The sequence below is a fragment of the Myotis myotis genome, unplaced genomic scaffold (assembly GCF_014108235.1).
Source record: "Myotis myotis isolate mMyoMyo1 unplaced genomic scaffold, mMyoMyo1.p scaffold_m19_p_10, whole genome shotgun sequence".
In the NCBI taxonomy this organism is placed as follows: Eukaryota; Metazoa; Chordata; class Mammalia; order Chiroptera; family Vespertilionidae; genus Myotis; species Myotis myotis.
The window spans coordinates 43,182,369-43,190,431 of NW_023416314.1; positions in this window are offsets into that span (position 1 = coordinate 43,182,369).

Genomic DNA, 8,063 nt, shown 5'->3' on the forward strand with positions numbered 1-8,063 from the left:
AAAAGCCAGGAAATGCTGATTTACAGAAGGAGCCTGGAGCATCATGGGAAAATCTTAGGTGCCAGGAGATAGTGATTGACGTTCTCAATCCACATAGCCATTAAAGAAGCAGGAGCTGCTCATGGTAATGGTTAAAAACAAGTTGAATACGTAATGATCAGGGTGCTCTTGCAGGTGATATGTAGAGAGTGAACACTTCAGACTCACCATCCTGTTCTAAAGATAGAAATGCAGAATTTAAACAAATAATGGTAAAGAAGGTGGCACAATAGTGTTGATTATGGCCACAAACTTGTTTCTCAAATTAATTAACTTTTTTGTGTGTCTGTTCAAAGGCACATATTAAGTTTGCAGGCCTTAGGGACATGGAGAGTCTCACAATTTCTAATATCCAATTAGAACCCTTCTTTGTTTTCTAATATGTTTTATCAGCAGGGGGGTAAGAGGTCATTAAATCCATTTCCATGCGACATGACTGAGTCTCTCTGGGTGCAAAGCAGAGACTTCTGGTTTACATACTTCTTTTTCTGTGCAGACTTACTCTTCAGGTTTTGTACCTCTCCTTGCAGAGAAAAGGTACCGGGTTATCAGGGACTTATTTTTTTTTTTAAGCATGCTTAGAGGAAAGTAGAATGCTATTACGAGATACATTGGCTAATTATTATTTTAGGCTAATTATTCAATTAACAGTAAGTCCTGTGGCCAGGGTGGGTGCAGAAAACACGCAGAACAGAAAACCTTTCCTTCTGTGATCTTTAAGGAGGGCTCTGCTGCACTCGGCATAATTTCCCTAATGCCTCACACCCTGGGTTCTCACTTCTCAGCCCCATCGCCTTTTTGATAGCACATTTTGTCATACCTCTGTAATGATCCTTAAATGAAAGCCAGGGCTGATAACCTGCCTACATGTGTACTTTCAAAAGCACTGACATAACACCCCATATGTAATATTTCAGAAGAAACAAAAGGGAAATTTCCAATAAAATGGCATGTATCTCAAAATAAAAAGTTTGATTTACTTTGAAATCAAATAGAATTTCATAATCATACCCATATTGTTATTTCCCAGCTTAATTTAGATTAAGTTAAATTGGATACAGTTCTCATTAGAAATAAAAATACTAAGAACAACATGATAAGAATATAGTGAGAGCCTGGCCAGAATGGCTCAGTGGTTGAGCATTTACCTATGAATGAGGAAGTCAAGGTTTGAGTCCTGGTTAACGCATATGCCTGGGTTGTAGGCTCTATCCCCAGGGAGGGGGCGGGCAGGAGGCAGCCAATCAATGATTCTTTCTCATCATTATGTTTCTATCTCTCCTTCTCCCTTCCTCTATGAAATCTATTTTATTTTATTTATTTTTTTTCATAGTTTTTTTTTATTTTTATTTTTTTAATTAAATCTTTACTGTTCAGATTATTACATTTGTTCCTCTTTTTTCCCCCCTTAACTCCCCTCCTTCCAGTTCCCGCCCCACCCTCCGCCCTCACTCCCCACCCACTGTCCTCATCCATAGGTGCACGATTTTTGTCCAGTCTCTTCCCGCATCTCCCACACCCCTTTACCCCCCAAGCATAGTCAGTCCATTCCCTTTCTATGTCCCTGATTCTATTATAATCAACAGTTCATTCTGTTCATCAAATTATTTATTCACTTGATTCTTAGATTCACTTGTTGATAGATGCATATTTGTTGTTCATAATTTGTATCTTTACCTTTTTCTTCCTCTTCCTCTTCTTAAAGGATACCTTTCAGCATTTCATATAATCCTGGTTTGGTGGTGATGAACTCCTTTAGCTTTTCCTTATCTGTGAAGCTCTTTATCTGACCTTCAATTCTGAATGATAGCTTTGCTGGATAAAGTAATCTTGGTTGTAGGTTCTTGGTATTCATCACTTTGAATATTTCTTGCCACTCCCTTCTGGCCTGCAAAGTTTCTGTTGAGAAATCAGCTGACAGTCGTATGGGTATTCCCTTGTAGGTAACTGAGTTTCTTTCTCTTGCTGTTTTTAAGATTCTCTCTTTATCTTTTGCTCTTGGCATTTTAATTATGATGTGTCTAGGTGTGGTCCTCTTTGGATTCCTTTTGTTTGGGGTTCTCCGCGCTTCTTGGACCTGTAAGTCCATTTCTTTCACCAGGTGGGGGAAGTTTTCTGTCATTATTTCTTCAAATAGGTTTTCAATATCTTGCTCTCTCTCATCTTCTGGCACCCCTATAATTCTGATGTTGGTACGCTTGAAGCTGTCCCAGAGGCTCCTTACACTATCCTCGCATTTTTGGATTCTTTTTTCATTTTGCTTTTCCGGTTGGGTGTTTTTTGCTTCCTCGCATTTCAAATCATTGACTTGATTTTTGCGCTCCTCTGGTCTGCTGTCGGGAGTCTGTATAATATTCTTTATTTCAGTCCGTGTATGCTTAATTTCTAGGTGGTTCCCCAATATAACATCGAGGGTCTCATTAGTTTTCTTGTAGATCTCATTAAGTTTATCGGCGGCTTCTAAACAGTTCTTGAGAGACCTTAAAAGTGTGGTTCTGAACTCTATATCTTCCATCGACAATTTTGTCCTGTTTCTTTGTCTCCGCATTTTTTATGCTTCCTTGGTGCACCCCCTAGTGGTCTTTGTGCGCAGTCTTATAGTTAAATCTTGATTGTTGTAGCTAATACCAGGGAGGGTTTGACCTCCAGGCCAAGTGGCTATGAGAATCAGCTGTGTCTGCAGTGAGAGAACTTCTGTCCTCTAGGGAGGTGCTAATCTAGCCTTTGCCTGAGGCTATCCGGCAAATGCCTCTGTGCAGGGCTTGGGCGGGACGGGTCGCACAGGATCAACAGGGTGGGCCGGAGAGAGCAGTTATGGCAGCTCTCAGTCCTGTCCCCAGGGGCTCTGCCTCTCTGAGTCCCAGCAACGGCTGCAAACCTCGGAGAGAAAGCTGCACTCGCTCTGACCGAAGCCATACAGTCCCGCTTCTCCCGTTTGAGTCTGGGTCCCTAAAGACTCGCCTGTATCTGGAGCTCAGAGTCTGCGACTCCCTCCCGATTGAAAACGCCAACCGCGCCCTCCGCCGCCAGCCCGCTCCACGCACTCCGCACCTCAGAATTTGACTTCAGCACTGCGCCTCCTCTGAGTGTCCGTATGCGTTTCTCTTTCCTCCTAGTTGTAGGACTTCCACTCAGCCAGCGCTCCTGTGGTTCTGGGTGATGTCCCTTCCGTTTTTTAGTTTCACTTTTGAAGTAGTTGTTCAAAGCAGCAAACTCCAGCGTTAACCTATGCCGCCATCTTGGTTCCCTCGAAACCTGTAAAGAATTTTTGTGAGTTTATTTGAGCCAAACTGTTGACATGTGCCTGGAAGCAGAACCTCAAGGAATTGAGATAATGCTCCCTTATTTTATTTTTTAAAAATTTATTTTATTGGTTTTTTTTACAGAGAGGAAGGGAGAGGGATAGAGAGTTAGAAACATCAACGAGAGAGAAACATCGATCAGCTGCCTCCTTCACGCCTCCTACTGGGGATGTGCTTGCAACCAAGGTACATGCCCTTGACTGGAATCGAACCTGGGACCCTTCAGTCCGCAGGCCGACGCTCTATCCACTGAGCCAGACTGGTCAGGGCTATTTTATTTTTTAAAGTAATAATGTGGGAATTGAAAAATAGAACATTTGCTTAGCCAGTGTGGATGAGCATTGACCCATGAACCAAGAGATCATGGTTCGATTCCTGGTCATGGCACATACCTGGGTTGTGGGTTCCATCCCAAGAAGGGTCTGTGCAGGAGGCAGCAGATCAATGATTCTCTCTCACCACTGATGTTTCTCTCTCTCTTCCTTACTCTCTCTGACATCTAAGGAAACATAAAATAAAAAGAAAAGAAAATAGAACCTTTACACTAACTTTCTCATTTCCTAGCACATAAGCAGAGGTCTAAATTGGTGTTTATTAATTTTCTCTGTGAGTTAAAATAGTGGATGTTAGGAATGAATATTAATATACTTCAAATATCAGTACCTTTGTTGTGTTTTGAAATAGAATAACTAGATTAATGAACCACATACTTTTTAATCTCATCTTTTTGCATAATAAACATTGTGTTTTGTATTTATCTATTTATTTAAAAAAATCTTTATTGTTGAAAGTATCACAGATGTCCACTTTACTTCCCCATTGACCCTTTTTAACTGTACCTAACATTCTGTTTTTAAAATTTTCAAATATATTTGATCTTATAGTTAGTTTTCTAGTATACAATTCTAGGTTGTAATTTATTTTCTCTAAACATTCTCTTTGAATTTGCTGTGTGACAGTTTGCTCTCAATCACATTGCAGTTCAACAGTTATGCAAGATGAATATGTTCTAAAGATCTACTGAATAACATTCTGCCTATAGGTAACTATACTGTACTGTGCATTTAGTAATTATTTCTTTATTATAAAAGAAAGTTGTATCTTTTGTAGCTACCTACTCCTTTATTTTAAGTACAGGAATAGTTTTTTTTGTTTTATTTTAAAAAAAAATGTTTTATTGTTTTCTTTCAGAGAGAAAGGGAGAGGGATAGAGAGTTAGAAACATCAATGACAGAGAAATATCGATCAGCTGCCTCCTGCACACTCCCCACTGGGGATGTGCCCGAAACCAAGGCACATGCCCTTGACCAGAATCGAACCTGGGACCCTTGAGTCCGCAGGCTGACACTCTATCCACTGAGCCAAACCGATTAGGGCAGGAATAGTTTTTTTAATCTAAGTGAATATATTGATAAAAGTTGATTTGACATTCTTTTGTACTCTGGTAGTAATTCTCTTTCATTAGAAAGCCTTTTCTCTGTTTGTCCAGGCATATCTTCATGTTTCATGTGTTGGTTCAGATTATGACTTTCAGTGACAGAGGCAGGGTCCAGGGTTTATATGGGCTCCTCAGCAGTTATGTATGTAGGTCAATATTTCCCTTTCCTGGCCAGCCTCACTCTTTCCAGGGAGCTGTAGGGCTGCAGCTGTCCTCAGGAGTGAGTAAAGCCTGTGCTCCCCTCCAGTGAGACAGCAGGGCAGATGCTACAGGAAGGAGTGTTCCTGCAGCATGTGTCTGGCATTTTCATTTCCCACTCTTCCCAACCTGCTTATTAGCCAAGAGAAATAGAAACATTGGGCTACTTGGCCAGTGTCTGCTCTGGTCCCTGTCTCACAAGACATTCTTCAGTTCTCCATTTCTGGAGGGCCTGTGGTGGGAGAGGGATTCCAAGATAGTTATGGAATAGATAACTATCTATTGCACTATTGGGGAAGGTGTTCCTCAGCCCAGCCTGCACCCTCTCCAATCTGGGATCCCTCAGGAGATCAGGCCGAAACCGGCAGTTGGACATCCCTCTCACAATCTGGGACTGCTGGCTCCCAACCACTCACCTGCCTGCCTGCCTCATTGCTCCTAACCACTCTGCCTGCCAGCCTGATCGACGCGTAACTGCTCCCCTGCCAGCCCGATTGCCCCCAACTGCCCTACCCTGCTGGCCCTGTTGCCCCCAACTGCCCTCCCCTGCTGGCCTGATCACCCACAAGTGCCCTCCCCTGCCAGCCATCTTGTGGGTGTGGGCACCACCACCTTTGAGGGCAGGGCAGTCAATTAGCATATTCCCTCCTTATTAGTTGTGGGCGCCACCATCTTTGCTACAGCATGAGGGTCAATATGCATATTCCCTCTTTATTAGATAGGATAGGTACATCCAAGTTCTCTCTGTGTCTCTCTCGCACCTATTTCATAGACACTGAGGGAAATTGATTCTTATTTATACTCCCTTTGACCTCTGTCTTCCTTTTACCCTATTGCCACAATAACTGAAGCCAGAGTCATTAAGAAAAACATGTACTCTGTGGAAGAGGTATACAACAGGTATCTCTCTAAAGTTATTCATAGGTTTTCATCCCCTGGAATGTCCAGGCTTCCAGTTTAAGATGTGAAACAAGTTACAGAAAAAGTTCCTGAGTTAGAAAACACAAAGGGAAAGTTCTTCAGGCTAAGACATCTTTTTTTGTTTTTGTTTTTTTTTTGTTTTTTTTTAAATTGTTTTATTGCTTAAAGTATTACAAAGAGTATTACATATGTCTCCTTTTGTTCCATAGGTTTTGGATTGTTGTGTTTTCATTGTCATTAGTTTCCAGGATGTTTTTAATTTCTTCTTTGAAATCATTGGTAACCCAATCATTATTTAATAGCATACTATTCAGCTTCCAAGTGTTTGAGTTTTTTGGATTGTTTTTATTGTAGTTTATTTCTAATATTATGCCATTGTGGTCTGAGAATATGCTTGGTATGATTTCAATCTTCTTGAATTTGGGGAGACTTTGCTTGTGACCCAGTATGTGGTCTATTTTTGAAGATGTCCCATGTGCACTTGAGAAGAATGTATATTTTGTGGCTTTGGGGTGAAATGTTCTGAAGATGTCCATCTGATCTAGTGAGTCATTTAGGATTGCTGCTTCTTTGCTGATTTTTTTGTCTAGAGGATTTATCCAATGATGTCAGTGGTGTGTTTAAGTCCCCTACTATGATTGTATTGTTGTCAATCTCTCCTTTGATATCTTCCAGAAGTTTTTTTTGTGTATTTGGGTGCTCCTGCATTGGGTGCATATATGTTTATCAGGGTTATGTCCTCTTGTTGTATGGATCCCTTTAGTATTATGAAGTGGCCTTCCTTATGTCTTGTTATGGCCTTAACTTTAAGGTCTATTTTGTCTGATATAAGTATTGCTACCCTAACTTTTTTTTCATTTCCATTTGCCTGAAAGATATTTTTCCATCCCTTCACTTTCAGTCTGTGTGAGTCCCTTGTTCTGAGGTGGGTCTCTTGTAGACAGCATATATATGGGTCATGTCTTTTTATCCATTCAGCCACTTGGTGTCTTTTGATTGGAGCATTTAGTCCATTTACATTTAAAATTATTATTGAAAGGTACTTGTTTGTAGTCATTTCTATTTTTTTTGTCTGTGTTCTTTCTTACATTTTTATTTCTTCTTTTTACAGCATTCCCTTTAGCATTTATTGCATGGCTGGCTTGGTAGTGATAAACTCCCTCAGACTCTTTTTGTCTGTGAAGCTCCTGATTTCCCCTTCAATTTTGATTGATAGTCTTGCTGGATAGAGTATTCTTGGATTCAGACCTCTGCTTTGCAACACTTTGTATACCTCCTTCCATTCCCTTCTAGCTTGATGTGTTTCTGTTGTGAAATCATTTGATAATCTGATGGGGGATCCTTTGTAGGTAACTCTCTGTCTCTCTCTTGCCTTTAAGATTCTCTCTTTGTCATGAAGATTTGCCATTGTAATTATGACATGTCTTGGTGTGGGTCTTTTGGAATTCATCTTGCTTGGGACTCTCTGTAGTTGTGTAACTTTTTTTCCCTCATATCTGGGAAGTTTTCTGTCATTATTTCTTCAAATAGATTTTCTAATCCTTGCTGCTCTTCTTGTCCTTCTGGCAGCCCTATTATGCATTCGTTACTTCGTTTCATGTTGTCCCAAAGCTCCCTTAGGCTTGCCTCCTGTTTTTTAATTTTTTTTCTCCAGTTGCTGTTCAGATTGAGCTTGTTTCTCTACCTTATTTTCTAACTCACTAATTTGGTCCTCTGTTTCTTCTAGTCTACTGTTGAAACCTTCCATGGTGTTTTTGATTGTAGCTATATCACTTTTAATTTCTTCCTGATTCTTGCATAGGTTGTTGATTTTCTCATCCATCCGGTGAATGAATTGTACAACCATTACTCTGAATTCTTTTTCTGTCATGTTGCATGCTTTAATTTCACTAATTTCCTTTCTTGGTGACTCCTCATTTTCTTTCCTTTCTAGTCGTCTTCCCATTTTGACTATCACCAGAAGGTTCAAACATCCAATTGTGTGGGCGCGGGCCTGGGCCATATGCAGTGGGAGCTTCGCACCACCCTGGTGTCACTGAAGAGCTCTGACACTAAGATGTGTGACTGTTGTGGGTTGGTGGGAACCAGGCTCTCCCAGAGGCAGCGTTACCAGGGCTCTGTGTGGCCTCATGTGCGCATCTAGAATCAGGGACCCCGCCTGCACC